Source organism: Acomys minous (genome assembly GCF_964271855.1).
Source record: "Acomys minous genome assembly, chromosome: 1".
Classification (NCBI taxonomy): Eukaryota; Metazoa; Chordata; class Mammalia; order Rodentia; family Muridae; genus Acomys; species Acomys minous.
The window spans coordinates 139,396,359-139,419,256 of NC_140483.1; the positions used below are offsets into that span (position 1 = coordinate 139,396,359).

Sequence of the window (22,898 nt, forward strand, 5' to 3'; positions counted from 1 at the left end):
GCCAAAAAACCAGGCTGGAGGGATGGCTCAGTGGTTAAGAGCACTGGCTGCTCTTCCAGAGCTCCTGAGTTCAATTCCCAGCAACCACATGGTGGCTCACAACCATCTAAAATGAGACCTGGTGCCCTCTTCTGGCCTGCAGGTGTGCATGCAGATAGAGCATTCACATTCATAAAATAAATAAGAATGTAATTCCTGAACGTTCTGTGGTTCTTCTTGCTGTATGTAGTTTATTTTATATAGGTGTAATAATATAAATGTATATGTAAAGATTTTTTAAAATTAAAAATAAAGAAAATAAAAACCAAAACAAAAAGTAAGTTTTGGGTTTTTTTTAAACACTCTACTAATTACTGAGTGTAAACTTTCTTGTCTAATAAGGCAGCGGGGGGAGGGCGAGACCCGCCTGAAATCTCATTGTTTTTTCTAAAGGGAAATATGTCCGACAAGTTAGGATTTATACAAAAAGGAATGCAGGAAGCTGACAGCTCGTCTGAAGCAGAGGCTGTGCCAGGAGAGAAACAGGACAAGCTAACTCTCCATATGTGAATAGTACCAAACAATAAACACCAGTGTTTGCTGGGACATATGTCTTATTTGCATATATCATAAATTTTACAAAATTGAAACATAGCATAAGTTCACTTGTGGTCACTTGTACAAACAGTAGGATTTCAAACTCCCATAAAGAGGAAGGGAAAGACAGGGTGCCACCCATCCTGTCACACCGTGGGTGGCTGTGGATACACACTAACATCAGCCAGTTCCCTGCAGACTGGCTGTCCCCAGGGCCTGTCTCTGTCACACCGTGGGTGGCTGTGGATACACCCTAACATCAGCCAGTTTCCTGCAGACTGGCTGTCCCCAGGGCCTGTCTCTGTCACACCGTGGGTGGCTGTGGATACACCCTAACATCAGCCAGTTCCCTGCAGACTGGCTGTCCCCAAGGCCTGTCTCCATCACACCGTGGTTGGCTGTGGATACACCCTAACATCAGCCAGTTTCCTGCAGACTGGCTGTCCCCGAGGTCTGTCTCTGTCACACCGTGGTTAGCTGTGGATACACCCTAACATCTGCCAGTTCCCTGCAGACTGGCTGTCCCCGAGGCCTGTCTCTGTCACACCGTGGTTAGCTGTGGATACACCCTAACATCGGCCAGTTCCCTGCAGACTGGCTGTCCCCGAGGCCTGTCTCTGTCACACCGTGGTTAGCTGTGGATACACCCTAACATCAGCCAGTTTCCTGCAGACTGGCTGTCCCCGAGGCCTGTCTCTGTCGCACTGTGGTTAGCTGTGGATACACCCTAACATCAGCCAGTTCCCTGCAGACTGGCTGTCCCTGGGGCCTGTCTCTGTCGCACCGTGGTTAGCTGTGGATACACCCTAACATCGGCCAGTTCCCTGCAGACTGGCTGTCCCCGAGGCCTGTCTCTGTCACACCGTGGTTAGCTGTGGATACACCCTAACATCAGCCAGTTTCCTGCAGACTGGCTGTCCCCGAGGCCTGTCTCTGTCGCACTGTGGTTAGCTGTGGATACACCCTAACATCAGCCAGTTCCCTGCAGACTGGCTGTCCCTGGGGCCTGTCTCTGTCGCACCGTGGTTAGCTGTGGATACACCCTAACATCAGCCAGTTCCCTGCAGACTGGCTGTCCCTGGGGCCTGTCTCTGTCGCACCGTGGTTAGCTGTGGATACACCCTAACATCGGCCAGTTCCCTGCAGACTGGCTGTCCCTGGGGCCTGTCTCTGACTCACTTTGCCTCCTCACAACCTGAATTAGCTCAGCAGGCTATTGCACAGATGCCCCCACCAGCCTTGCTGCAAAAGGTACTGGCATTCACTCAGATGTCACAAAGCAAACTGCTTAGTACAGATAGGTGGGTAGACAGAGGGAGGGAGGGAGGGAGGGAGTGAAAGGCTAATAGTCCCTCTCTTTAGTGTTCCTAAGGCTGGAGAAATGCAACTGCACTTTTCATACCTGGGGAAAGGGGTTAGTAAGAAGTCCTAAAGGCCTAAGCGGCCACCCGTCACCCTTGCCATCCTCACTGAGAGCCTGTGGTGGCGACACACACAAGCACACACACCTATGGAGCACAGTGGACACCAGTTCTATCCTCAGCTCCATAATTGCTAAACATGAGAACCTGGGACAGTCAGCAGCATTCTGAGCCTGCTTCCCCACCCGAAGTAACAGGCATGATACCTCTAACTTGCACGTGGTTACAAGGATCAAATAAAGAGAAAATACAGCACCCAGCATAGGGCTGCTGTTCACGACATGAAACATATTGATTGTAGTAAATTATAGTATTGAATTCCTATAAAAAGCTGTGCTAAAAATAAATTACTATTCCCCCAGAAAGTTTAGTGATTCTCTATCCTATTATAGAAAAATGAGCCCAAAGAAAAACACCATGGGGAGGGGGGAACGGGAAGATAAAAGTGATGGGATAACAATTGAGATGTAATCTGAATAAATTACTCAAATAAAAATTAATTAAAAAAAAAAAGGAAAAAAAAAGACTTCCCTATTTGTCACTGCAAAATCTGTGGGAAGAACACAGAAATATAAAGTCCCTCCATTTACCCATGAGTCCTAAGTTAAATGCAGACCTACATCTGTCTCCTGGAAGCAGTCTAGCAACAGAACCAGAAGTGGTTCAACCTGACTCTCACCTATAGGAGATCAAGCTGAAGAAGGCAGGCAGATAGTCTTTCTTTCCTACGCAGCTCAGTCTTGAGCTTGGACCCATGTCCAGCCAGGTTTCTACTATGGCCGGTTGGCTTTTCCCAGTCTGGCCCCGAAACCTGCACTCAATTGTAAATTCCTACTTAGTGATTTGCAATTTCCTGCAATGATGTGATGAGATCCCTAACATCAGTCCTCCTGGATACTGACTGCATTTTTCTTGCCTAGTGTCTTAGTCACTGCGCTATTGCTGTGAAGAGACACCACGACCAAAGCAGCTCTTATCAAGGAAGCATTTAACTGGGGCTCACTCACTGTTTCAGAGGTTTAGTCCATTATCATCATGGCGGAGAACATGGTGGCATACCGGCAGACATGGTGTTAGAAAGGTAGTTGAGAGTTCTACATATGGATCAGCAGGCATCAGGAAGAGAGACTGGGCCGGTTGTAAGCTTTTGAAACCTCAATGCTGACCCCCAGTGACACACTTCCTCCAACAAGGCCACGCCTCCTAATCCATCTAATCCTTTTAATGATGATTAAGCATTCAAATAACGTGTTTGTGGGGTATTCTTACTCAAACCACCACACCTAGTAACTCCAGATGACAACACATGAGCACAGGTAGGTACAACTTTATAGCCCCAGGGCTACAAGCCAGACTTATTTGACCCATAAGTTAAGATGACTGCAGCCATCACAGAAAACTGTTTGCTTTTATTGTGTTTCTGAGTCCACAAAACCTGCTTGGAGCAACAGGTCTCATCCTGTGAGTCTTGATCCTTTCAAAGGGGTCACATATCAGAGATCCTGCATATTGGACATTTACATTACAACTCATAACAGTAGCAAAATTATAGTTGTGGAGTAGCAACGAAAATACTCTTATGGTTGGAGGTCACCATGACATGATGAACTGTATTAAAAAGTCACAGCACAGCGTTAGGAAGGTTGAGAACCACTGGCTTAGAGGATTGTGACAAAGGATAACTAAGCTTCAATAGGGATGTTTTGAGCCTCTTTTTGGCTAGGCCCAAACACTGGCTAGCATCCACATGGCAGGTCACATGGCCCAATGCTAGCAAGAACCCTGCTAGGTTATTTGAAGGAGGAAAATTCTCCCACATTGATGTTTGACCACCTCCACCATTTGACCAAACTCCGATCTCCACATCATGTTTGATGCCCCTGTCCTGCCTTCAGCAAGACTGCTCCCTACCTATGGCCTCTGCTCTCAGCATCCTCCAACCCACTGGCCCGCCACCTGGCCCTGACCCCTACTCATTATTGTCTGCATGCCTCACTTCTCTCCCTTAGCCTGAGAGTCTTGACATTCATTCTAATGCTCCTAAGTAAAAATCTCCCTTATAATTCTAACAAGCATCAAAATAAAGCTTACATTTTAAGCTGTTTGTTTGTTTGTTGAGACAGGATTTCTCTGTGTAGCCTTGGCTGTCCTGGACTCACTTTGTAGACCAGGCTGGCCTCGAACTCACAGAGATCTACCTGCCTCTGCCTCCCTGAGTGCTGGGATTGCAGGTGTGCCCCACTGGGCCTAGTAGTGGGTTGAACAGTGCCCTATCTAAAAATATGTGACCATCCTAATGCTTATAACCTTGACAGGGAAAACAATGACTATCACTGTGTCTTAGTTGCTTTTCTATTGCTTTAATAAGACACCATGACCAAGGCAACTTATAAAAGAAAGTGACTTACAGTTTCAGAGAGTTAAGAGTCCATGATGGCAGGGCAAAGGCATGGGGACAAGAACAGCTGAGAGCTCACATTGTGACCCACAACTATGAGGCAGAAACAGAGCTAACTCAGATTCTTACAAGTATTTTGAAATGTCAAAGCTTTGCCCTGGTGTGACACACTTTCTCCAACAAGGTCACACCTCTTAATCCTTCCCAAACAGTTCCAACTGGGAAGCAAGTATTCACATATGAGTTTATGGGATCCATTCTCACTCAAACCATCACATTTTATCTGGGGAAAAATGATTAAGGATTTTGTGGAAAGAAGCTTAGCCTTGTTGGCTCTAAATGCAATCACCTGTCCTCAAGGGACAGACAGAACAGAGGGGAAGACATAGGTAGAATCCTAGCACTGGGGAAGTTGAAGCAGGAGGATTTCAAGCAATCTGGCTATACAGACTGATTTGTTCTGGAGAGATGGCTCCATGGTTAAAAGTACTGTCTATTCCTCCAAAGAACCTGGGTTCAATTTCAGCACCAACATGGTGGCTTACAGCTGTCTATAGCTCCAATTCCAGGAGCTCTGATGCCCTCTTCTGGCCTCTGTGTGCACCAGGCATGCACATAGTGCACAGACATACACGCAGGCAAGACACCCATACATATAAAGTAAAATAAAACCTTAAATATGAAGGAAAAGAGATGGGGGAGGGACCACGAGAGTTTGGGAACACAGATACAAGAAGGAGGAACCAATACAGGCAGAGACTGGAGTGACATGGCCTCAAGCCAACAAGCGTGTGTATGGTCTGGAAATTGAAAAGCTAAGGGCCAGAATCTCCCGGAGCACCTGCAAAGGCAGAACCTGCCAACACCCTGACTGTGAATTTCTGGCCTCCAGAACTCTGGAACATTTTTCCTTTTGTCTTAGTGAGAAGCCAATGTGCAGACTGAAATGAGAAGTAAGGTTTATAGCCCACTAAGGTGTTAATGGGTATTATATTCAAACCTATCTCTTTTTTTTAATGGCAAATTTGATTTCCACAATAAAAAGTAAGTATTAGGGCTGGAGAGATGGCTCAGAGGTAAAGAGCACTGCCTGTTCTTCCAAAGGTCTTGAGTTCAATTCCCAGCAACTACATGGAGGCTCCCAACCATCTATAGTGAGACCTGGTGCCCTCTTCTAACATGCAGGCACACATAGGGACAGAATACTGTATAAATAGCAAATAAACTCTGAAGGGCAGGAGAAAGCAGGATGTGAACACCACAGTGCCGGTGAGGACTGCTGGGGCTAGCATCTTGACACGATGCTTCTCAGCCCAAGAAATAAAATGTAGCTCCATTCCACAGTGCACTCACTCAAGACAGTGAAGGAACCAAGTCGCCAGCTTGTTCTAGAAGGAGACTCCTCTAGACTCTTTGGAAGGGGCACGGGCTGGTATCTTGCTGAGGCGTATGTATTTCTCCACAGGTTTAAAGGTGTTTTCTTCGGGTCACAGGAATGACTAAACATAGCAACCTTCCAAAGAAATAAGTGGAAAAGGCAACCAGGAGTACACCACATAGAATTCAATTCAGTGAATAATGACAGTGACCCTTGGGGAAGGACAATCCCTTCAGGGACTGAAACCAGGACACAAATTTATTCTGTTTCTGTATACACAAAAGAACTCAGCCGCATGGGAAATCAACACACTTTGGTATGCACTCTTTGCCTGGTGACCTGATGCCCAGAGCCATTACCTAAGAGGTAGTAACAGTTAACTGTCAAATGATCCTTTATAAACAATCTATTAGTCAAACCACCTCCAGGGTAAGGAAGGAGTCATGGCAAACTCTGTGGTGGCTGATCCCTTGCCACGGCCTCACACAGTGTGTGCTTCGGCTGGATAGCTCACGGCACCCTTCCCTATCAGGGCTTTGTCTCCTGGGCCCTGTGCTCTCTCCAGAAATGCTCCTGTAAAGGACTGTCCTGACTTCCTTCAGTGATGGGCTACACTGTGGAAGCGTAAGCCAAATAAACCCTTTCCTTCCCAACTCTGGGCTAGAAAAATCACTGAGTGTTGAGAACTCAGTGAGCTGTTCTGTAGGAGCTTGGAAGATAAGAATGTTGAGAGAGCCCGGTGTGGTGGTGCACGCCTTTAGTCCCAGCACTCAGGAGGCAGAGGCAGGTGGATCTCTTTGAGTCTGAGGCCACCCTGGTCTACAAAGAAGAGTCCAGGACAGCCAAGGTTACACAGAGAAACCCTGTCTCAAAACACAGAAAGAAAGAAAGAAAGAAAGAAAGAAAGAAAGAAAGAAAGAAAGAAAGAAAGAAAGAAAGGAACGTTGAGAGCAGTGCAGAAAATGGAGACCTGGCTTGGGACATTTCAGAGGGAAAAAAAGCTCTACTGGGATTTCTGTGTGAAGAAATCTGTAGTTCTGGCTAGCTGGGGCTGAATAAGAAGATATCAGAACTGCTAAAGTTAAAGCCTTGCTCTGCTGGGATACTCAATGCTGGCTGGCTGAGGCTGAGAAACTAGCGGTGATTAAGAAGAGTCCAGCATCATTGAGGTGAGATCTTCTAGGAAGTGTTTCCTGAGGGTCAGCACACAGAAGCCTTGTTCCAGAGGCAGCCACTGGAACAAGGCAGCTGAACTTGGTAGTGAAGGAGCCACCCAGTTGGCTCTAAAGGCATAAAGGGGTCACAGAGAGCAGCTGAGGCTCGGCACTGTGAGAGGCCAGGAGAGGCCATTGGTGAAAACACAGGCCAGCTGCAGCAGAAGACCCCAGCATTTGGGAGGTGGGAGCTTAAAAGACAAGATAATGTGTGCTGCAGAGGGTGGGGCCAGAGAAGTGACCCACGCCCCTCGGAGGAGCGCAGAAGATCGTGAGTGAATCCCAGACACTGGTCTTTGAGTTATTTACACTGTTGGAGTTTGGTTTGCTTTGTCCAGATTGTGTCTATGCCTCATTTCTTCCCTCTTGAGGTAAGGAAACAATTAACTTATTTTTTATTTCATAAGACTCTACAGTTGAGAGAATTTAAACTTCTAAAAGAGAGATTAGCAATTTTACAGAGACTTTTGATTTTAAATTTGATTTTGAGTATTTTTAAAGAGACAACTTTTATAAAGCATTTGAATTTGTAAGGCTGTGGGTTTTTTTACGTTTGTAAAATGTTTTATACTGTGAGGCCTTTGTTAATGTGCCCATCTTGGAGAGGTACAAGAAAGGAAAGGTGTGACTTCACATCCATGTGTCTGTGTGTCAAGGTGACAAGGGGTCAGTTGTACTGGCTAAATTTACGTCATTTTGACACAAACTGTAGTCTCCTGAGAGGAGGGAACCTCAATTGAGAAAATGCCTCCATAAGATCGGCTGTGGGCCAGCCTCCAGAGCATTTCCTTAATTAGTGATTGATGGGGGAGGGCCCAGTCCATTGTGGGTGGTGCCATCCCTAGGCTGGTGGTCCTGTGTTCTATAACAAAGCAGGCTGCAAAAGGGTGTAAAACAAATGGCCTCTGCAGCAGTCCCTGCTCTATTTGAGTTCCTGTCTTGGCTTCCTTCAGAGATGATTACAATCTGGAAGTGTAAGCTGAATAAACCCTTTCCTTCCCAACTTGCTTTTGGGTCATAGTGTTTTATCCAAACAATAGAAACCCAAGCTATGATGGGAATAACAAAATATCGTTCACCCCCCACTATGGATGGTGAAATAATACCGGTGGTGAAAAGACAATCATGGCAAAGAAATCAGCAAAAAAAGATGATTAAGAAGAGCATACATACTCACTACTTAAGATGAGCTTAAAGTGACATAGAGACTTAAGGACCTGAAACGATAGGGAAATGGGGGGTGGGGTGTTTTGCCTGCATGTATGCCTATGTATCTTGTGTCTGTCTAGTGGCTGTGGGAGCCACAGGAGGGCATCAGACACCCTTGGGTGTAGAGTTAGAGACCATTGTGAACCACCATGTGGGTGCTGGGACTCGAACGTTGGTCCTCTGGAAGAGCAGGCAGTGCTCTCACCCTCTGAGCCATCTCTCCAGCCCTGAAACCTGTGGTATTTTAAGTGTAGGTTTATCAGGAAGTAGACAGTCATGCTTAGATTTAAAAAGTACAATCTAGGGAGTAACAAACAGAGGAAGCCATGGGCAAGTGTATCTATCTAGATTTTTCTCTGTCCATGTTCCTGCAGGGACAGGAAGAACACCTGCTGCATGAGGATCTTACCGTAGACAATGGAAGGTCAGACGATAGCTCCTGGCTGCAGGCATGCTCCCGGGGCAAAGGGCAGGGGAGGCTGGGGACCATCCTTTCTGTGCTTTTCTCATCTCCCGCCAGTTTTGAAATATTTAGGGAACACTGAGATGGCTCAGTGTGTAAAGCCACCCACCACCAAGCCACACGGTGGCTCAGTGTGTAAAGCTACCTATCATCATGCCACATGATGGCTCAGTGTGTAAAGCCACCTACCACCAAGCCACACAGTGGGCGGCTCAATGTGTAAAGGCACCAGCCACCAAGCCACACGGTGGCTCAGTGTGTAAAGCCGCCCACTACCATGCCACACGGTGGCTCAGTGTGTAAAACTGTCTACCACCAAGTCACACGTTGGCTCAGTGTGTAAAGCCACCTACCATCAAGCCAGAAGGTGGCTCAGTGTATAAAGCCACCTGCCACCAAGCCACATGGTGGTTCAGTGTGTAAAGTCACCTGCCATATGGTGGCTCAGTGTGTAAAGCCGACAAGCCCGGGACCCACATGGTGGAAGGAAAGAACAAGATCCTGAAAGTTGTCTGATGTGCAGCATTGAGCTCTCAACCCTCTCCCCAGAGCAAATAAATAAATGGAGTTTTTAAAAATGTAAAGATATTTGAGGCCATTTGTGCTAAACTCCATCACCCTCCAAAGTGTAATTATGTCTTGCTGTTGTTGTTTTGTTTTTTCCGGGGCAGGGTTTCTCTGTGTAGCATTGGCTGTCCTGGACTCACTTTGTGGAACAGGCTGGCCTTGAACTCACAAAGATCTGCCTATCTCTGCATCCCAAGTGCTAGGATTACAGGTGTGTGCCACCATGCCTGACTCCATGTGTAATTCTTACCTATAGAGGACCAGGCTGTATACATTTTCAAGGTTCTCGTGAGAAATTACCACAAATTTAGTGGTTTAAATCAACAGAAATTTCTCTTCTCCCATTCTGGAGTATGGAACTCTGAAACCAAGGTGTCATCCATCAGGCCATGCTCCCACTCCATGCTATGGGGGTGGCCCCATTCCTACCCCTTCCAACTTCCCTCTGCAAGGCCAGCATCCTAAAATATGTGTCCAAGTTCCCCTGCCTCCTTTTGGAGGCTACTTTTCATGGGACTTAGGGTTCACACAATCCAAAACCATATCCCCACTTCAAGTTCCTTACCCAAATAACACATACCACAAAGAAAGGCGTGTTCACAGGCTCGGTTTTTAGACACAGACATCTTTAGGGGGAATGCTATGTGAAATGTCCCAAGAAGCTCACCTGGCCTTGTGCTCTGAATCCAGCGGCTGGCTTTCCTGTTGGCTCACAGTCACAATGTGCACTGCCCAGCTGAGCTCCCTATATGCCTTTAGGGTGTAATCTCTAGGCTGGCACCTACCCTGCAGCTAGCACCCTGTGATCCTGCAGCCAGCGTTCTGGGTCACAGTGGCCTTTGGTGACTGTCTCCCTCACTCTCACCTGAGCACGGTGACACAGTGGCCTTTGGTGACTGTCTCCCTCACTCTCACCTGAGCTTGGTAAAAACTTGATCTGTTATCATCTCTCTGTTCACCTCAGCACCGTACCACATATAAATAAAAAGAGGCTCCACTGACAGATAGAAATGGAAATCAATTTGTATCACTCACATGAAGCATACTGAGTATGCTGCTGCGATCTATTTTTGTTTATTTTACATGTATGAGCAGTTTGCCTAAATATATGTCTGTGCACCACATGTGTCCCCATGGAAGCCAGAGGAAGAGGGCATCAGATTCCCTGGGACTGGACTTACAACAGTTGTGAGCTACCAAGTCCGTCCTCTATCGGAGCAGCTGCCCTGGAAAGGCAGCCTCCCAGCCTCCTCCGGATAGCAGTCTGGAAGAACACATACTGAGGAGATTCAAAGCAACAAACTTCTAATGCTAACATTTTAAGCTCAGGTGATTCCGTAGACAGTCTAAGTTAAACCGCTCTGGGTGCTTTAGGACCCACAGGCTGGGGAAGCCAGACAGACCACTCACCGGCTCTGTCTGTAGCAGTATCAATCACAGGCGAATGGCCTCCTAACAAGGCACTTCCTTCTGCTCTGTGGAGGGCAAAGACAAAGACATTATTCAGGGGCACTCAGACTGAATTACTGTCTTCGCTTAAACCCTCCTCTCAGGGGGAGCTGGCAGCTGCAGCAGCCAGCTCTGGAGAGCACTAATGATTTGCAGCAAAGTTGTTCACATACCCAGACAGCCAGCCCAAGGGGCTTAGCACTAACTCCTGTTCGGCTCTGAAGTGCTCAAACCTCTCTGGAGGTGCACGCTGAGCATGTACAATCTGCTCTGGAGCAAGCAGCGGGGAGAAGGCAATACAGTTAAAGGGAAGGGCTGTGGGTGCCCGCCGAGTCTATCAACCCATGTTCACAAGAGCCTACCTGTAGAGTAGGTTCCAACCTGTGGGTCATGGCTCACTTGTAAGTCATTGAAATAAGCTAGTGGGTCACACACGGCATTTTCAAGAAGGAAACCATGAAACAGAATACACCAACATGGCTCTGCCTCTCTATATTGCCACTATGTACAAGCTCTTTCTCCCAGTGGATCATGTGCAACTTTGAAAGCCACTGTTCTTGAGAAAAATCACATATTCGATTCAAACATAATAAGAATATAGCATGTATTTATTTCTTTGGAGAATATCAGTGATTATCCAAAGTACCTTGGACAGTGCCTGAAAACCAAGGCAGTCTCTCCCAAGTGTGTCTCTGGAGCCCTAATTTGTATTTTCAAAGACATGGAAAGGTTTTTTTAAATGAGACCCTAACAGACTGCACAGCTTTGGAGTCATCTTCCTGAGTCTCACCTGGATGCATTCATGGGGTTTGGATGTTCAAGACCACACTTGTGCTTACTGTCAAACACAGATGGGTGGGCCACCAAGAACAACTCGGGTCATCACTGCACTGGATACAGCTGAAGGCTGCTCTGGGTCATGCCTACTGTACAGGCTGTCCTCAGCCACCCAGCAGAGATCCTGGGTGATAACTGATTCACAGTCCAGTAAGTGGCCACAAGTGGTACCGAGTCAAGTACCGTAAGGCCTGGTATGGATCCTGCCTTGTGTGCACCACCACAGTGAACGTAAAAGAAAATATAATAAAGGGCTACTTTTGCACATCACAAAACAAGGGGGCTAGCTTCTCATTTTAGAATTTATTTAATTTCACATCATTTTCCTGTCACATGTTGCTGAAGAAAATTTCTTCCCTTTAATGTGTCTAGGAATTAAACTGAGCCAGGCATAGCGGCACATGCCCTTGGGAGGCTGAGGCAGAAAGAACCCTGTAAGTTTGAGGACAGCCTGGTTTACATAGTGAGATCCAGGATAGCCAGGGCTACAGAAATACATGCCTTGTTTTGAGATGGGGTGGGGTGAGAGGAAGAGAAATTAACTTGGGCTGGGGAAAGAGTAAAAGCACTACACAGTCAGATCCTTACACAGAGACCAGTTTTGGTGAATGGGGAGGAGCTCAGGTGCTGACAGAGTGACAAGCGTGTGGGCCATCTTTGCCTTTTTAACTCTGAAGCACTTTATGTATATATTCAATTATGTTTGCCCCCAGAACACTGAATAGGTTTATACTTCCACTGTTTGAAAGGGGAGGTCCCCAAGCATGTGGAATGGTAGAAGGAAGCCAGGCTGGATGTTCCTGTTGCAGGCACTAGCTTTGATAAGAAAATGAGACAATGTGCAGCCAACCATTTAAGGCCTTGCTCTTGGGCACTTATGACGTAATCGCAAGCATATCTAACCATGGGGGATGGGCTAGTGGGGCTCTACAGTCACATGCTGGTGCTGATGCTGACAAGGTCATCTGTCACATCCTGCAACCACTGCCTTTACAGATGGCTCTATTTGAAGGCATCCAGAGCTATTATCTCATTTATTTCTTAAAACACACTGATACCGGGGCCAGTAAGATGGCTCAGCAGGCAAAGGCTCTTCCCACCCAACAATGTTGAGTTCGATCCTCAGAACCAACATGAAGTTGGAAGGAGGGAACTAACTCCACAAAGCTGTCTTCTGAGTTCTGCGTGAATGCTGCACAATCACATACTACACACACACCATAATTTTTTTTGTTTTGTTTTGCTTTGTTTTGTTTTTTGAGACAGGGTTTCTCTGGACTTGCTTTGTAGACCAGGCTGGCCTCAAACTCACAGAGGTCTGCTGGCCTCTGCCTTCTTGAGTGCTGGGACTATAAGCGTGTGCCACCACACCCAGCTCTACACATAATTTTTTAAAAGAAACACTGACATAATTGGCGTGAGCATTCCACTCAATTTACAGGCGACACAAAGCCACTAAATAATATGCTCAGTTAGTAAGTGGCAGAGCTGAAGTCCGAGGATGGCAGCCTGAAGATACAGCTGCCCTCTGTCTATGGAGGCAGACCCCCAGCCACAATAAATCCACTCGGTCGGTCCCTCCCTTTGAGAACATGAGGCCATGAAGGAAAACTCAAAGCCATCCACACGGAATGGCTGCTGCCTTAAATGTCCCGGCTCAGTGGCACCTATCTGACTCCACTCTAAACAGCAGGGTGATGGGTGCAAAGGGAGAATAAGGATGCAGATGCTGCGCTCAGCGCCTTCTGTGGTTCTGGATATGTGCCACATACCACTAATGAACTGGAGATAAATGGAGCTAGAAGAAGCTGAGGAGCATACCCCGAGGTATTTCAACTGCCTAGCAGTTGACTTCCCATGCATTAGGGCCCTACACACTGTAAAAACCTATAATGGCACCTCAGTATTCTTATTACTAAGGTCCGGTGAAAGCCACTGGGTCAGTCCATCGCTATGGCAGAGTCATTTGTGTGGAGTCATCTGGGTAGCAACTGGGTGCACATCTCAAAACAATTTAGTGCTCTTGCTACCATGTCAAACTCCCCAAAGGATGTTCATGGGAGCCAAAGGCACTTGAAAATTAAAAATAGACTTCAGCCTTAATAACAGGCTTTATGTCCTGAGCCTTTCCTCGGCCTCATGATGGGCATTTGGTATGTAAGCACAGAATTGAATTACTATAATTATTCTAAAAGAACAAAATAGTGTCAGTGTATTCAAAGCTTAAAAGATGAACTGTGCACTGAACCCCTACTGTGAGATGTGTTTGCACCCTCAGAGTAGGAGGAGGGAGGAAGCAGGAGGGAGGGGGGCATTCTCTTAACAAAATGTTTTATTTTAAAGAGCCACCACCTCTGTAAGGAGCCCAAGAAATGACTCTGTGTGAGATTTCTTTTATCAAAAGCGTTGACTTCAAAGGTGTCCCTTCTTTTTTTTTTTTTTTTTTTTTTTCTTGCAATGTGGCCCAGGTGAGCCTCAAGCTCAGCCACTGCCTCGGCCTCCCAACTGCTCAGAATTACAGACCACCACACCCAGAGCCCAAGATTTTCTTTTAAGTCAAAATCCTACTGAACTGGAGGTATAGCTCAGTAATAAATGTGTTTCCCTGCTATGCACCAGGAACTAGGTTTGGTCCCCAGCACCACAGAACTAATAGATAATAAAATTCTCTCAGCATTCTGAATATGAAACCTAAATTTGTATTTTAAATCATATTTTTCTGGTTCCGAAAGGACATGTAACACAATCAGCCCCACACATAGGATGTTTGCAAGTGACGAACATACCACATTATTTTACAGTTCCTGTGTTGAATTTCAGATTAGCACTACATCAATTCTTCCACTGAAGTTGTAGAGGGAAACTTGCTTTGTAAAATTTCAGCATATCCAAGGGGCTGGGGAGACAGCCCAGGCAGTGTGTGCCTAACACAGAGCCATGAGGACCTAAATTCAGATTCTCCGCATTTATGTAAAAAGTGGGGCACAGCAGCATGGACCTCTAATCCTAGGGCTGAGGAATTGGAGACAGGGGGATCCCTGGGGATTGCTAGACAGTTAATCTGACTGAAGTGGTCAGCACCAGATGAGAGAGAGAGACCCTGTCTCAAAAAATAAAGCTCGGTGGCAGCTAAGAATACTTGCTACTTTTCCAGAGGACCTGGGTTCAATTCTCAGTACCTACATGGCAGCTCACAGCAGTAACTCAAGTTTCAAGGGATCCGATGTCCTCTTATAGCCTCCAAGGGCACCAGGCACACCGCGGTGGTATACCCATACATGTTAAATTAAATTACAAACAAGATGGAGAATAACAAAGGAAAACACTTGCCTTCAACTTCTGACCTCTATGTGTGTACACACGTACAGAAACACAGAAAACAGTCATGAATACATACACAGATATACACGTGGCACGCACAGTTTTTTTTTCCCAACACATCTTATGTTTAGCTGTGCTCTATTTACACTTGGTAAGTAGTGTTAGGATTCTGTTACAGTCTGCTTACCTGTGATGTCACTGCTTACCTGCCATGGGGGTGTGGCCCTGCCCAGGGCCATATAAAAGAACAGACCCTCTACATGGCTCTCTCTACCTCTCTCTCTCCCCCCCACCCCAACGTGTGTCTCCAGAGATGGGTCTTGTATCTCCCTATTAAACCTCTTAAGTGGATCTGTTTTGTGATGTGATTCCATCCCTCGTACAGCTCCACCGTTCACCTCTAACCTCCGCTGACCACTTTTTACAAGTAGTATGTGAATTCTGCTTCACTTCCTTGACTTCCTGACAGAAGGACAACTCTTTACAAGTTTCCCAATGTACACAAGGTCACACTCTAGAGCAGTAGAAATGATGAGAAGTGAAGCAAGGAGGTGACAGTCAAAGAGCAGCCTGATGCAAGCTGAGCATGGTGACACAGGCCTGCGATCCCAGCACACAGGAGGCTGAGGCAGGAGACTCTCTAGCATGAGTCAGCCTGGGCTGTAACGTGAGGCCCTGTGAGGAGAGGAGAGGGGAAAAAGCAGAACATTGGGAGCAATGTCCCCAGAAAGAGGGAACCAGACCGAGTCAGAGTGCTGGCCCAGCACAACCCAGGCCAGTACCAACATCCCGCCCACCCCGTTCCCCCACCAAAAACAAACAAACAAATAAACAACAGTATGTAAAGAAACAGCACACAATTATTATTTAGAAATTTCAGGTTCATGTCAAAAAAAAAAGTGCCTTTAACCTAGCATCCACCCTTGCTCACTGCCGAACATGTATACAAACGTGTTTCATTGCATCAAACCAAATTAATAATTACCTAGCAGTTCTCATTTTCACTTCAAACCCTGTCAAGCGTCTCTGTCCACACCCGGGAAAGGGCAATCCCAAGACACAGCTCCCGCCACACAGCCTGGTAGAACCTTCTGTCCAGCCTCAGATCACAGTGGAGTTTCACAATGGAGGCCTCTTATCGACTTCACCAGCCTCTGCGGGGACAAGGGACAGCCAAGCACAAAGGCACTAGGGCAGTCCCCGAGCCTGCTTTGTGTGCGCCAGCAGCAGCCTGTCTGTCTGCGGGGATACAAGTGGGGTGAGGGTTCGGACATTTACATGTCAATACGAAAGCCAGCGCCTGCTGCTCCACCACCCCGTCTGGCATCCTGGTCCTCGGGTTTTGTTCCCCCTTACCCAAGGAGCCTGGCGTCTGTGGCTGCCAGCAAGCATTTGGCAAACTCCTTCTGAGAGATTTGCCGTCCTCCTTACTGTGCTGAGCCCAAGTGAATCCATCGCCAACCAGCCAGCAGGCTTTTCAAACTGCCCTGGAATCCACACTGGAGAGCTGCTTGCCTTTTTTTTTTTTTTTTTTTTTTTTAGCTGCTTGCTTTTAAGATAAGAATCGTGGCCTCAGTTCCATCAGTGAGGAGGAGGAGGAGGGGCAAAGACAAACAGATTTCAGAGGCCTACACCCAGGGTCTCACACTCAGTCAAGAAGCAATGGCTGCGAGAGTTTGTTTCTAAGTAAGCGTGAGCCACCAGTCTAAGTATTTTAGGGCTCACGGTTGGAAGTGTGTTATTCATGAGTAAGCAGGTGGGGACAGAAAAGAATACGTGGCCAGTCTACTGCTCTCACAGAGGAGTGGTAACAGGAAAGGAGAAGATCCTAAAGGCCCTGTCCTGTGAGGGAGAAATGATGGAGCCGACGGGAAGGGGAGCACATCCATGAAGGACACACAGACAGAGTTATTGAGGGGCCGCAGACGCAGGAGGAAAGGCCGCTAAAGCGCATGGAGATAACATCTACACAAACAGCAGAGAAGTGGGCAAGCGAGGAGCTTTCCTGCCCGGCTGGTGTCATATGGGGTAGGGGGTGGGGGTGATGGGGGGGGGGGTCAGGTGGCAGAGGCCAGCTGGATGTCAGGACGTAGCAGTCCCTGGATGGGAGAGCTCCACCTTAAGAACAGGTCTTCCCAGAGGCAGAGGCGGGCAGATCTCTGAGTTCCAGGATAGCCATGGCTACACAGGGAAACCCAGAAACAAATTGACTGTGGATATCTATTAACAAAGGAACACAATCTGTGATGCAGACTGATTTGTACTAAGATAAGGCCACACTTTCAGTGCTGGAAATAGCACAGGCATTAGTCACTTCTGAAATTACACGGTGCAAATCCATGACCCCCTTAACTGCGGGTTTGAAAGTAGCAAGGTTGCGGCACTGGATGGAAGTCCCTTAAGTTACTTTTCCTTTCTTCCCTCTTGTTGGGAAGCCTGCTGATGTAATTTGGGCCACTGAAGAACCAGCCTGCCTCCATCTTAGGCTTAAGAGCCATCTTATAGTAAGGCAAACTAGCTTCACTCCTGCTTATGACTAAACCTCTGTTTCTCAAAGCCTGGGCTACGCCCCACCTGTAACCTCAAATACAAATGGTTCGGTACTGCCTGTTCCAGAAACGGCAATGGTGTCTTTGCTTCAGAGAGTTGCATATAACCATCTTGCAACCCTACCTTTGTATCAAAGGGTTAGATGCCCAGCTATGCCCACCTGGTTATTATACGCATCTTGCCACCATGTCTTTGTTTCGGGGGGGGGGGGTCGTTAGGACTAATCTGTCATGCTTATGTTCTGCTCCCGTAACCCCACCTATTCTGAGACCAAATCCATTCGGAAACCCCCTACCCCTGAGCTATAAAAGCCTTGTCTTCCTCACATCCAGTGCTGACCTCTTGAACCCCACCTTAGGAGGAGCCAGCCCACGCCCACGAATAAAAAGCTTGCTTTGATTAACTGCTTGTTTTAATTAATTTGCCCACGATTGAGCCAGTGGTCTTCCTCCTCCCATCTTTGGGATTAACGCAGCATTGACCTTGCGTGTTTGATGGTCAACTGGGCTTCATGATTGCCCCACAGGGTCTCACTGCTGGCCTAGACCCAGGAAGCACAGGACAAAAGGGAGCTCCAGAAAGTGTCAGGGACCTGGGTGGGCACATCGGCAGTGACGAAACCCTTTCCCTTCTAGGAAGCAGTATCTTGGCCTCCGCTGTGACAGCCTGGGCGCACACTGTCCCTGGGTACAGAGCTAGCTTAGACTGATTTCATTAAGCTTCATCAGACAGCATGCTGAGCTCTCAAAACACCACAGTGAGCCACACCCTCCCTTCTCCAAATAATCCCTGCAGATATCACAGAGCTGCTGTCAACAGGAAACCATATAAAACACAGATGAAGACTGGTCGGTTGCCCTCCAAACAGAGCGCCCCTCTTCCTACGCAGCCACCAGCAGGGCTAGGCTTTTGCTGGTGTTGTTGGAGGCAGGGTCTCTCTACATATTGTTGTCTGTCCTGGAACTCCTTATGTAGACCAGGCTGGCCTCGAACTCACAGAGATCTACCTGCCTCTGCCTCCCCAGTGCTGGGATTAAAGGTCTGTGCCAACACCCAACTAATTGGGTTTTTTTGTTGTTGTTGTTTTGTTTGTTTTTTTGTTTTGTTTTTGACATTTGGTTTTATATTTGAGAAGTTTATCAGCAGGGAAAAAAATATTGTTTTTCTTTACTTTGTATTTCATTCATTGCTGCTAAGGCTGAACACTGCTGGGGTTTTTAAAATGGGGGTGGGTAGACAAAGGTGTGTGCCCTAGATTCACAGATTATCTGTGTAAAGCAGTATAAGGGGGCGGGGCTTACTCTATACTCTATCACCACGTGCTTTCGTAACTTTCACATTCCGACAACTTAGCTTTTTTCTATCTTAAGATGGACATGGAGGTAAGAGACTGGCAGGAAGGCCCCAAGTGTGAGGGCAATCAAAACTAAAAAAAAAAAAAGGCAAAGTGTTTAAAAAGTAACAGGCATCACTTTTAAAAGGACACTCAACTGTGCCCCTCAGGCAGTGGAAGAAAAGCCAGGCCAGAAAGACCAGCTCTGGCGCTGGCGGCTGCCAACCCCTTCTTGAGTTGTGCTGACTGGAGCACATGGCTGGGGTTGCATCAAAGTCCGTTTGAGAACAAACCCAGGAGCTGGGGAAGGAATCTCTAAATCCACAGTAGCAATCGCTGTGTCCATGCCTGAGCCACACCCCACGTGTATTCTGCACCTACACCACTTACAGAGACCCAAGGCACATTTTGGTCTGGTTTTGTCCTGGTTTAAAATAAAAGGCAGAGCTTGGAATTCAGACACTTGCTGCTCTTGCAGAGGCCTATGTTATGTTCCCAGCACCCACACGGGGCAGCTCACAGCTGCCTGTAGCTCCAGGTCCAAGGTCCTCCACACCCTCCTTTGTCTACTTGGACACCTGCACTCACATGTGCATGCACACAGAGACACAGATAGACACATAGTTAAAGTAAATAAAATAAAAGGGGCTGGACAAACATTTTAAATAAAAATTATATTGGCCAACATTAACTCTTGGGTACTCTACAAGAGAGGCAATATGCGAAACTGGGTTAAGTTGGGTCCTTAGTACCTGGGAACTCACTGGGTCAATAAAACATTCTTGTGCACATTTTGAAGATGGAACCTTCAGTATAATCCTTGTGAAAAACAACAGTATAACCCCTCTCTCTCAGAGTCAGAACACCCTCTCAACTCAGACCTGCCTCCCTCATGTTTGCGGTTGCTGGGAAGTAAAGTATTAGTCTAAGGGGGGAACAGGGAAATTGAACTTTTAAAAAGGCATTCCATATTGCCTCTCTTAAAAAAAAAGCTGCAGCAAATCAGTTTATTATTTTACTTGAGCAGCTGGGCCTCAGTCAGGAGAGTGTTTGTTGGTCCTTGGATTTGCTCTTCAATCCCAGGAAAACTGGACATGGTCAGGAGGCTGCAATCTCCTTACTCAGGATTCAGAGGTAGAAGAACAGAAGTCCAAGGTCATCTTTGTCTGCACAGCTAGTTGAAGGTCAGCCACAGCCTCTGCTTCTGTTCCTGCCCCCAGGTTCCTGCTTTGTGTTCAAGCTTTGAACTGTGACCTGGAATATGTAAGCCAAATAAACCCTGTTCTCCCTGAGTTATTTTTGGTCAGTGTTTTATCACAGCAATAGAAAACAGTTATGTAGAAAGTTCCAGAAGTAATTCGGGCTGGAGAGATAGATGGCTCAATGGTTGAGAGCTCTTAACGCCCTTGCAAAAGACTACACACAGTCCAGTCGCTAGCACCCATGTCAGGATGCGCACATCCACCTGTAATCCTGGCTTCTGACATCCTCGGGCACCTGCACTCATGTACACATACCTGGGGTTGGGGCTCAGAGAAATAAAAAAAAACTCATAAGTAACCTGATACAGTCTCCTACCATCCTAATCCTTCCTGAATCCTTCCCGTTCAGCATCTCCCTGCTGTATTCACTGTGTGCCTGTTTGTCACTTGGTTGTTGTGAAGGTTATTACATTTGACTACTGCAATACTGCAGTGACACACACACACACACACACACACACCCGAGCATGTAATCAGGGTGTGGGTGTACAGTTGTGGGTGGAGGTTATAAATTAACCTCAAGACGTCATTGTTCATGTGCCACCGCCCTTGTTTCTTTTCTTTTCTTTTCTTTTCTTTTCTTTTTGTTTGTTTGTTTTTCAAGACAGGGTTTCTCTGTGTAGCCTTGACTGTCCTGGACTCGCTTTGTAGGCCAGGCTGCCCTCGAACTCACAAAGAACCACCTGCCTCTTCCTCCCAAGTGCTGGGATTAAAGGCGTGCACCACCCGTGCCTTGTTTCTTGCGACAGGGGTCCCTTACTAAGCTCTACCTCACCACATGCACTAGGCCGGCTGGCCAGTGAGGCCCAGGGATCCGCCAGACAGTGCCTCCCAGCACTGGGATTATAAGTGTGCACCACCACAGCAGCCTTTTCACTTGGGCTCTGGGGATCAAACTCAGACCTCCTGGGTGCACAACAGAACCTTGGTAGCTGAGATGGTGACGTGGAGTGAGGCAATTGCTGGACCCCAATGGCCATGGGGACACCCTTTCTAGAAGGCAATTCTTGGCAACAACTTTTTAACTTGTAAAAGTTCCATCTCTAAGCTACTTTTACACAAAGAGTCTCTTTTACAAAAACCATTTCACGTGTGTCCAATCATGAAAGCCAGAAGGACCACCACCCAGGAGGCTGCCGTGTCGGCAGGAGGCACAGAAGGGGCAGTTTCACTCAGAAAAGCTGTGAGGGAGACCAAGAGTGACTGCTGAAATTAAAAGGGAAGGAAAAGAGGGAGGGAGGGAGGGGGGAGGAGGGAGGGAGGGGGGAGGAGGGAGGGAGGGGGGAGGAGGGAGGGAGGAAAAGAGACAGCTATGATGTGTCACCTCCTTTCAGCCTTTGATGTCTTTATCGTTGGCAACAGACCAGGATCTAGGGTGCTCACCCTGCCTGTTTTGATCACATGCACGCCAGGACAGTTGCCAACACAGCTTGGACTGAAGTAAGCAAGCTCTCTGCCTCCCAGACAGACATTAGAGTAGCAACGCTTAATGAGACAACAGCCACAGAGTGAAAGCCGTATGTCCTCAACTAGGAAATGCACTGTGCACACCTGCAATCCCAGAACTCAGGAGGTGGAGGAAAAAGAATCTAAAGTTCAAGACCATCCCTAGCTTCACAGGCAATTCAAAGGCAGCCTAGACTACATAAATGCTGTCTCAGATTGGGGCGTCGGTGGTGGGGGGGCGGGGCCAGGGGGCTTTGAGAGATGACTCAATCGGTAAATTGTTCTGCAAGTACAGAGACCCAAGTGTTAGTGCCCAGAAAAGCTGCCCCACAGTATGCACTTTTAATCCCAGTGCAGGGGAGATGGAAAAAAGGCAGTTGTCTGGAGCCTGGTGGCCAAGCGGTGTGACCTAATCAGTGAGTCCCAGGTGCCGGTTAAGAGATCCTGTCTCAAAAAACAAGATGGATGGCTAGTGAAGACTACACCTGAGGCTGACCTCTGGCCTCCATTAGTATATATATAAACATGTGCTCATACATATGAACACTGGTATACACACACACATACCAGGAAGTGCCAATTAAAACTTCTGAAAGTATGACAAACACATGCTTTTAAGTAGGTTCTCTAAGCCTACAATAGCAATTACAGACTCAGAGGTATATAGGCAAGAGAAAACAAAAATGTATAACATGTCTGAATTTGAAACTAGGATGCCAGGCTACAAGGAAAGAATCTACTCTGAAATTTCTGATTCCAGAGAAACCAGTGAATACAAAGAAGCACAAACAGATCAGCCACATACGTAGGGCAGGTCAGTGAGTTAAAGAAGCAGCCGCTTGGATATGAGCATGCCCTCCTTCCTCGGGGCTCTCCTCGACCGACCACTATAAGCTCAGAGCCCTGGGAGCTCTGGATGCAACTTTCTTGGGTGGATGGACCCAGCTGCGTGGAGACACAGACTTAGCTACCAGCAACCAAGAGCCAGCAAGAATGAGCCTGTCAGTAGGAGGGAATGGAGGGAGGAAGGGAGGGAGGGAGGGAGGGAGGAGGGAGAGAGAGCGCTCTTGACTTTAATAGGCAAAGAGCACCAACGTGTGCACTAGTATTCCAACAGAACCCACAGCCGGCGCATTCACATTCCAGGTAGCACAGGCTACCCTAGAGGGTATCACACTGAAGGACCCAGCCAGTTTTTGGCAGTACACAGTGAAGTGCATTATTGTACAGCCAAGAATAAGGAAGACCTGAGAAGTGCAATTATCCTAAAGCTAAATCCCGCCTCCCCCCACCTGGGGCACCAATGCTGAGTTCAGGAACTCTGGGCAGAACCACAGTTGCCTAGAGTAACTCTATAGGCATATCTCAAACTATAAATAATAAACATGCACATACGCATATGCATGTGCTGCGTTAGCTAGGGGTGTGGAGTGGAGGGATAGAAGGGAGGGCTGCAGGGGAAGAGTTATCCCTT

General features: G+C 47.2%; 1 protein-coding gene across 5 annotated transcripts in view; it reads right to left on the bottom strand.

Annotated features, from left to right (window-relative positions):
- The window catches only part of ANKRD6 (ankyrin repeat domain 6), a 161,642-nt gene that overhangs the window by 110,777 nt on the left and 27,967 nt on the right, over positions 1-22,898 (bottom strand). The window contains exons 1-2 of one of the 5 annotated variants that reach the window (XM_084789092.1): positions 19,838-19,989; positions 15,819-16,072 (exon numbers count right to left, since the gene is read on the bottom strand). The exons of 3 other annotated variants lie outside the window; for them this stretch is intronic. The gene's annotated coding sequence lies outside the window, so the exon portion shown is untranslated. Of the gene's footprint in view, positions 1-15,818; positions 16,073-19,837; positions 19,990-22,898 lie in introns of those variants that run through there. One more of the 5 variants, XM_084789093.1, reaches the window with a different exon arrangement.